Source organism: Dermacentor variabilis, chromosome 9 (genome assembly GCF_050947875.1).
Source record: "Dermacentor variabilis isolate Ectoservices chromosome 9, ASM5094787v1, whole genome shotgun sequence".
Taxonomy (NCBI): Eukaryota; Metazoa; Arthropoda; class Arachnida; order Ixodida; family Ixodidae; genus Dermacentor; species Dermacentor variabilis.
The window spans coordinates 88305611-88314986 of NC_134576.1; the positions used below are offsets into that span (position 1 = coordinate 88305611).

Sequence of the window (9376 nt, forward strand, 5' to 3'; positions counted from 1 at the left end):
ACTTTCTAGCGTGCAAGCAAATCATTGCTAATTAGGAAGCTTAATTTCCTTTTTCTTTTTCAGATTTAGTTCTTTGCACGAAGCTCTGGCAGCACAATTATGCTTCAGAATGTCTCACTCTGTAATAGGAATATTACAGGTATAAGTAATCGCATATACAAAAAGAAAACGTTCGTTAAGTACGTTAAGTAGAGCACTTATACAATTAGAAAGATGTACATGGGCAGGTGGTTGCAGTGACGTCGTGTGAACGGCCATTCGGGTCTGTGGCTGAGCGAGAAAAGAATGATGCAGCAAACGTTGTAGCTTGAGCACGTGTACGGTCAACTTGCAGGGGATGACAAATGCCGAGTGAAATGCGTGCCGGGGGGCTGATGTAGGGCGGAATACGAAGTGAACCGCAAATATATAGTCACTATATATTCATTAATAGTGGTATCTCCTCATTCAGACGGATGGCACTATGAGTGCCGTTCACAAGAGGAGATGTTCAGGAGCGTGTTTAAACCTCGGTTTCTGGAATGCCACATTTCTTTTTCAAAAAATACATCGCCGCATGCAAAGTTCGAGAAACTGTGGTTATACGTGTGATGTAATTTTACAATGACTTAGGGCCACAGTCTGACTTAGAGACCCGCTGTAACAAAATTTCTGTGGATTACGTTATTATCGCAGGTGGTAACCATGGTGAGGTGCCTTTTTTTCCCCTAATCCTAAACATGTGCGTCGAAAAATCATTAAATAGCATCCCAAAATTCAAAGCAAGTACTAATTCCTAGCATTTACTTCATGAATAATGCACAAGTTGCAATGGTGCCAATTCCAATTCGAAAACAGCTCGGAGGTACGTAACACTCAGCAATGGAAAAAAACCTCGGGAAAGATGGCGCGCGGTATACTATCACGTGAACACGTGCTTCACGCGCATTACACTTCGGGCGTGACTACGATGTCCAGAACTTTTGTCATCCAATGTCCACTGCGCCCATTGCCGCTTCAAGTACCGCGCTAGCATTTTTTTTTTTCTTTCTTCAGGCAGCACGCTTTGAATTTACGCGCCATATGTGTTAACTGAAGCCATGCCCACGAGAGGGCGGCACAAGCAGGGGCGCCAAAATTGGCCGCCGTCGCTGTTCCCTCGTTGCACAGGTAAATCATACAGAATAAGAACCGTATTCGTAAAAGTAAACGGCCTTTAGTATAAGAGGTCATTGCAAAGAGCTCTAATACCTATAAAACAGTGCATCATGACTGAATTCTTAACTGTCGTGGTCTCATATCTTAAGATATTAAAGGACTCTCACCGATGCTTTGGTACCGCCGAAATCATGGCTATATATTGTCGAAAGAAGGATTGCTTAGCGTACTTCCAAAGTACATATACTAAAATTGGAACGATACAGAGAAGATTAGCATGGCCCCTGCGCAAGGATGACACGCAAAATCGTGAAGCGTTCCACATTTTTTCGTACTTTCCAGCATGAAAGATTAATATTAGGTAACATATTTTTAAAGCTTCTGCATTTTGTACGAAGCCTCAAAATGTCTCCCTCTGCAACCCAAACCTTACCACGGGCAAACCTAGAGTTATAGATCACAGCTAATCGATATATGGTGTCGTCTGTCCGAATAAAGGACTTCAGTTAATCAATACAACCCAAAGCACATGAGAGCACATGAGAATAGACAACTGTAATGATCGAGCTGTTTTGAATTGAAGACGTTCTGTAGTGCGGGGTGCAGGAGAGCACATATCTACCACTTAATTGTCACTCCACGACGTGGTAGGGGGGCTAGAGGGGTGGGGCAGAAGGAAATAGTTGTCTGTGCGTTTAAACCTGTGTTTCTGCAAAGCCCTATTTCTTTAAAATTAGAAGAAACATCACCGTATACGAAATTCGAGAAATTGTGGTTATACATGGGGCTTAATTTTCCGACGCCACATGTGCAAAGGGCCACAGTCTGACTTAATTAGTGAACCGCTGTAACAAAACTACTTTGGACTATACGTATTACCATAGGTGGTGACCAACGGCATATCAATCACGGTGACCCCAATTCTTTTCCCTAATCGTGAACATGCATCTCGAAAAAAAAAAATGCTTAAACAGCGTTGGAAAATTTAATGAAAATAATAATTGCTAACACTTCCTTCGTGAACCATGCGCAAGTTGCAATGGCGCCCATTTCTATCCGAACATAGCTCGTCAGACATGGGCGCTTCTTTGTTGTTCAGCCTGCAGAATATATATATATATATATATATATATATATATATATATATATATATATATATATATATATATATATATAACGCACTTGTTATTATGCACTTGTAATTATGTGCGATAATTGAGCGTTCGCAGCTTCAGTGGAACGATCCATTAAATGCTACACAAAAACTGTTCGGCGACTTGTTTTGTCGCCGAACTGCAACTGCCGCAATTGCAGTGTTTAGGTTTACATCCACAAAGATCACAACCTATAATCTCATACAATTTTCGTGCTTATGCAGCCCACCACTCACAAGCTATGCCAGAAGGGATTATTACACAAAATTAACCGCATTCTGTACCTCTTGTGTCCTCCGCACATGATCGTTCACGTGTGCACCGCATGTGCTCTTCTGAGGGCTCCGCTGGCGTGTGTTATTTTTGTTTTGGCATGCTCTAAGTGATCGCATACTAACCAAATAACACAGTAATCGTAAAAATACCTTCCTGCAAAAAAAAAGAAGTCCTAAAGAAAGAAGAGGTGGGCTCATAAAGTCAACGCTGAATAGCTGCATATGTTGAGGCCACAAACACGAACAGCAGTTGCCATTCAAAACCGGAATACGCAAAACTTTCGAATCCTTTTTGTTTTTTTTTTCTTTTTTAAATAGACAAGAACAAATTAACTATAAAGGCGCAAAAAGTTCGGTCAAATTCTCCCGTCGAGCGGTGATTCAACAGATTCTTATATCCTGACAAAGAACATTACGGAGAAGCAGCTCACGAGATCCGGACCGAACCTCTACAACAAATGCAGGCACCGTACTTATATAGCCCAGAAAAGAAGGGCCGCCTTTATCAGAAAGCTTCTGCATGATTACAAAAAACTGTGCTTATCTCATTGCATTTTCTAAATATTTTAAAATGATCAGCATTAAACTATTGCAGTGCACATATCTGTTTATTGAAAATGCTATGAAAGCACATTATTTTATAAATAAAATTATTTTAAGGATAGTCCAAGAGGCCCGTACGCGTGAATTATACAGTGTATAAATATATGTCCTTATGAAACAGCAATATTCAGTTTAGTTTAATAGAAACAGGCAGATATTGAAAAGGAAAGAAAAGTTAATGTTCTGTTAATTCTTCCTATTAGAGACGGACTTGACGCACAGAATAAAAATAAAGCGGTTATCTCTGAGGAGGCCTTCGTAGGACTTGCTACCTGCATTGCATCAAATGAGCGCTTTACGTGACTTTACGTTACTAGATTACGCTGCTTCCTTTTGTACACTTTGCGATGCCTGCAATAGTTGGCTACTGCTCCTCGAATCTTTCAGTCTTTGCCCATTTTACATCGTAGCCTCCCTCGGAGTAATAAAAACGGATCTCGAAGGCCATGTGCTGCTGCAATGCATAGCTTTATTGTGGCGTCTCCCGCCGAAAGCAACTGGTGACGTCGCAGCTGACATGTTTTCAACGACACTTGTAATTTTGTCACTTTGATCCCTCTGGCTCTGCCCTGCGCAGCGTATTAAGTCAATACCACTGGAATTCGAAGTTTCCGGCTTTTAGGGAGCCATACGTCCATATTCCAAAAATAAATGTCTGGGCATAAAGAGGCATCGACAACTGCTACGTCAAAATAATATGTCCATGGTTTGCGTGAAAAATGAAGTTCCGGCTATTTCGATTAATAACTTTTAAATTTTTTTATGCAAACGGACCTGGGTAGCGAAAGGGACCTCTGGGTTCTTTCGTACACCCCTTTGGGTTCTTTTTTTTTTCTTTTTGTATGCTTTTCTTGCGCTCTAATTTATAAGCCCGACGGTTTGCGTCCCCTATAACGTTGCGTGCGCAAAATATAAAACTCCATAATATTTCCGCTGCCGACGTCAGATGACGGCATTGCATGTTCTATCGTTGGTTCTGCCATCCTTGGTAGTTTGCTGCACCAAAATTCTGGTGAAATATACTGATCAGTCATTTATGCTTAGGCGCATCAGAAGACCCATATATACATTCACTATTCTTTTTTTTTTCTTCTCCAACCAAGCCTTATATATATATATATATATATATATATATATATATATATATATATATATATATATATATATATATATATATATATATATATATATATATATATTAGAAGTGTTACCAAATTCGGTACACAAAAAAATCTTGGGATCACTTATTGCAAATTGTAATTGGTTTACAAAAATGCAATAGCCCCACCTCACTCAGTAGATGCTTTAGAATTCGGGATTACTAAATATTGCGTTCGCTTTAACCAGTTAAAACGAAAATATTTACGACCAGTGGTTCCCAGATCACGGCGGGAGAATGGTGGCCCGCTGATTCGGATCTAGCAGTGCGTGGCCCCCTTCAAAAAAAAAAAAAAAGAAAGCACGACCTGATTCTAAGGCACATTTTGGAAACCAAGCACGACGAGGCTGTCTCAAAAAAAAAAAAAAAATCCGGAGTACAGACTGCGCTAAATAAGCAACCGTATAGCTTTGACAAAACGTAATCTATTCGGTCTGCCGTTCTAAATTTATTGCGCCAACCAAGACGTCCCCACACAATTACCTGCACTTCCTCTTCCATGCCAGTGCTTTCACTAATGTAGTGTATTGGATTCGATAAAACGACTACTGAACACACATACCTCAGGAGACAATTCATTAAGCGCGTTTTACCTACAAATGCGCGTCGTATCTATAGTCGCTGCACCATACGACACCCCCACAAATGATGTCCTACTAGAACAAGCGCTTATTAATTCCGGCAGATCTCGGCGTGGAACGGCCTAGTCAAAACCATTCTTCCCGAGATTGCTTTCCAAATACAACCGCTATATCCTTTCTTTTTTAATCATTGTGTTAGTCTACAGCATTTCCCTTACTGTTTGCGTGAAGTACCTGTAATTTCCATAGAAGTACCTGTAATTTCCATGCCCAACCGACCGCCTGACTCTTTAACTTCTTACCGGCCAGTGGCTATGTGACGTAGCCATCACGAAACAAGCAACTATAGTCACAGTACTATTTGTGCGGTATACGTGGTTCTTAGCGTAGTATAATTTATAGCGTTACGATGAGTACGGAGTTCAGACGGCATCCATGACATCATGTACGAGTCAGTTTGTACTTAATGTTAACTGATTCAGCCGGGTTGATATATCTATTCTTTAATTTGAATTCAACTGCGAAGATCCTTGTTTTGAATTTACGCGGCTGTGTTAACTGGTACGACGGCCACGAGAGGGCGACACTAAGCGAAGAATGCAGCCGTCGTAGTTTTCTTGTTCTGAAAAAGAAATCATTTCGTATAAGTATCGGATTCGTGGAAATAAACTGTACTTAGTATAACATGACCTTGCTAAGTTACCTAAAGGTTGTAAAAAATTACAAAATACATAGATTGTCGAAGTCCGTGACTTCAAAACGTTGAACATTAAAGACATGTCACCGCGGCGTTGGTGCCATCGAATTCATGGCTATATATACTTCAACGAAGGATTCGCTACTGTACTTCCAAAGTACATATACTAAAATTGGAACGATACAGAGAAGATTAGCATGGCCCCTGCGCAAGGATGACACGCAAAATCGTGAAGCGTTCCACATTTTTTCGTACTTTTTCTAACATGTATCTGCATTATCTCAAGCGAAACTTGGAACGTGCTTCTTTTGTGTGTGTGTGTGTGCGCGTGTGTGCGCGTGTGTGTACTCACTTTACATGAAAAGCCTGGTACTACACCTGTTTCTGGAATATTCTGTTCTCTAAAAAGAAGAAACGTTGCTATGATGTAAATTTATAGCACGATAGTTGGTCACGGTCTAACTCACTGTAACAAAGTTATATTTCATTGTATGCGTAACGCGTGAAAATTTAGTTAAACGGATTTGCTTCAGGAAAATGGCGCTTATATGCCAATCCGATAACATTTCGTTAGACATGGTCATTTCATTGTTGTTCAGCTCTAGAAAAAAAAAAAACGATTATGCAGATTCAACGCACGTTTAATCTACGTGAAACTAAATTTTTTTAGGTGCTCTCAAAAGCCTCCGTTTGCCGGTGTTATTGTTATTTTCGGACGCTAACTAATCTCGTACGACAAGGACATAAAGTAAACGTAAATTCCTCCTTGAAAAGGGAAACCGCGAAAGAGGAAAGACACCGGGATGTACGAAAAGTTCGGTCAAATTGTCCCCATGCAGTTGTGCATCGACAGATTTTATTAGCCATATGTCATATATGTTGAAAAGTGCAAAAAAGTTTGGTCGAATTATTCCCGTCTAGTTGTGTATCAACAGTCAAAGAACATTACGGAGAAGCTGCTCACGGTTTACATATATCTATTTATCTAAAATGCTATTTTTGTAAATGAAGTTATTTTGATGCCAATAGAAGAGGCCCGTGCGCGTGAAATATACGACGTGTAATACTCGTTGTGTTCTGTTTTGTTTTAAACACAGATAGATATTGAAAATAAAGGCAATGGTGCATTAATTATTGTCATTCCACACAGAGTTAATGCACATAAGTAAATAAAGGAAGCCTTCATCTCTGAGGAGGGCTTCAGATGCGTAGAGTTAGATAATCTTGTATACCTGCAATACATCAACTCAGCACTTTACGTTATATTTTTCTCCTTGGTTTTGTACACTTTCTCATAGCTGCAATATTTGAATGCTGATCGCGATTTCTTTTCTTTAGCTGTTTCACAGTGAAGCCGTAGGCGAGAATTAATGGGTGGTGAGGTTAGAAGAGCTACGAGACGTGAGAAGGAGGCATCTTCTGAAGTTCCCTCGGAGTAATAAAAACTAATCTCGAATGCCATGTGTTGCCGCTAAGCTTTGCCGTACTACGGCGCCTACAGCTTGCTTAAACTAGAGATATGGTCACTATGGTCTTCTAGTCATACCCGCCGATGCGTTGCTGAAACCAAAGTAACTTTGACCAAAACTGACCGAAACCAACCGGTAATGTCATAATTAGCTGTCATGTTTGCAACGCCACTTTCCTTTTGGCAATTTCGTCACTCGGAATCTGCACTACGCAGCGTATTATTTTCCGTTAATACAAGTGCAAAATAAGTGGTGTCCAAATCCTCGTTCCAGTGGTGGCGCCCTCTGAACAAACATATGCGAATCTTGAAGGCTATGCTTTTGCTGGTTGCATGCAGCGAAATCAATTTTGTGAGCCAGAATCACGTCATAGATATCGAATTTTCGACACCACCTATTTGAAGCTTTCAGAACGATCCAAGAACGTTGCTGTAGGTGGTGTCCAAATCCACCAACCTGTGACGTCACTGGCTTTACCGACTTGCCGCTGTAGACATGCTGCAGACGACATGTGACGGCATTGGCTGAAGTTACGCAAACCGCTGGCCTATTTGACGTGGTTTTCGTCATCCAGTCGCCAGGATTAATGAGAACGAATGTCTGGCTTCCGTTCGAAGCTGCGCTGTTCTGTGGCTGCGCTACCAGCCAAATCTTGGGAGTGACTTCGCGTGAAGTGAACCGGAGGTGGTGTTTCCTTCCATTCATTCAATATTTCATTCATTCGACTGCGCGCGGGGACCGAACATGTCGAGGCTCACCAAGGGAAGGATTTCGTGGAAGAAACTGCTGGTCATAGCGGCTGTTCCCCACCTGATTTATTTCCCGCTTCGCTACTTTGCGACCAAACGGCAGGAACCGCCGAAGATCGATGCCGCCGCCACCGTGGGAGACTTGGACGCTTATCCGATGGTGCAGCGATAGACTGACGCAAGCGCTTCAAGGTCGTTGCGAGTACTGGCTGGTTATATGCGGCCGTTATTTGCTGCTCTCAGATCGTTTCATTGTTAGGTTCACGGATAGCAAGTGGCTGTGATACTGTTATGTAAAGTGCGTTTGATCTCTTGGAAATATATGTATCTTATAAACACACTGACCGCTATGAACAGCGTTAATCTGATTGTGACAAGTGATTCCAGCATTATTTTTGTATTACTATAGTTATTTACTGTAATTCATTTTGTCGCCAGTGGGCTTATTCACTCGTTCTCTTAATTTTCGGTTACACAAAAGAAAAAGGTTGGAATCTGAATGTACAAAACGACTGAATTTAGGTCGTGACACCTTGCTGAAGTGAAAGTGTTTAGCATTGAAAAATTGCCATGCACCTTGCTTGACTGTGGTATTTATGTAATATGTTTTTTTAAGAACCTCACATACATACATACATACATATATATATATATATATATATATATATATATATATATATATATATATATATATATATATATATATATATTTAAGAGGTTCATAAAAAAATCATAATTAGTGCATGGGAGCACGGTACCTTATCGCAAAAAGATGCCTCAATCAGATTTTGTGTGTTGAGTGTGTGTACAAAATCCGACTGAGGCATCCTTTCCGCGCTCCAGAACAACCAGTTGCCCGAGGTCTGTGGAAGGGCTGGATCACACCACATAGAAGCATGCTGTCTATGTGTTTGTCAATGACCCGGCATTCAGCTGCTGAAACACAGTATGGACGCTGGCAAAGCGAAGCATAGTGACTGGTGCCGATACAGTGAAGAACCACTGATGTGGGCCCGAAGGAAGGTTGGCCAAGGTTGAAAGAGGCTTGAAAACGTTCAAGCAGTTGAACGGCATGACTGTGTTGGGCTCGCTTAAGTGCGCCATCGATGGTATGCAAGAAAACACCTAGAGAACAGGACATGGGTGCAGCAGCTGAAGTTATGGCATCAATAGGCATTGGTACCTCATTGGAACGTAGGTCAAATTGGAGAATGACATCAAAAGTGTCGAGACACCCCGCACATTCAGCGTGTATAACAGAGTTGAAGGACAGGGAAATGGATTGCGTACATGAATTGCCCCAGAACCATCGGCTAGTGTGGCAATAGCAAACGGGAGTAGGAGGATTTAGTGACGTGCACCCTCCTCAAATGGTGTTAATGGGACAGTTGAGTCGAAAACGGTCATGAGAGACTAGCACCAAGGCGGCAAAGAAGGTGAAATGACATCGGGAGCAACAACTACTTTAGAAGACTGGCTAGGAAGATCGACGGTAGTGTCACTGCGTGGGGACAAAGCGAGTTGCGCGCAGTTGACCATAACGTGATGCACG

The 9376-nt window shown here is 41.4% G+C and overlaps 2 non-coding genes across 2 annotated transcripts; both read left to right on the forward strand.

The window, feature by feature from the left end:
* The first annotated feature begins 1363 nt into the window (after positions 1 to 1363).
* LOC142558658 (U6 spliceosomal RNA) lies at positions 1364 to 1466 on the forward strand. Its single transcript, XR_012823072.1, has one exon. It is a non-coding gene; the product is annotated as a U6 spliceosomal RNA (small nuclear RNA).
* A 4286-nt stretch (positions 1467 to 5752) lies between these two features.
* Positions 5753 to 5855, forward strand: LOC142558659 (U6 spliceosomal RNA). Its single transcript, XR_012823073.1, has one exon. It is a non-coding gene; the product is annotated as a U6 spliceosomal RNA (small nuclear RNA).
* The last annotated feature ends 3521 nt before the right edge of the window (positions 5856 to 9376 follow it).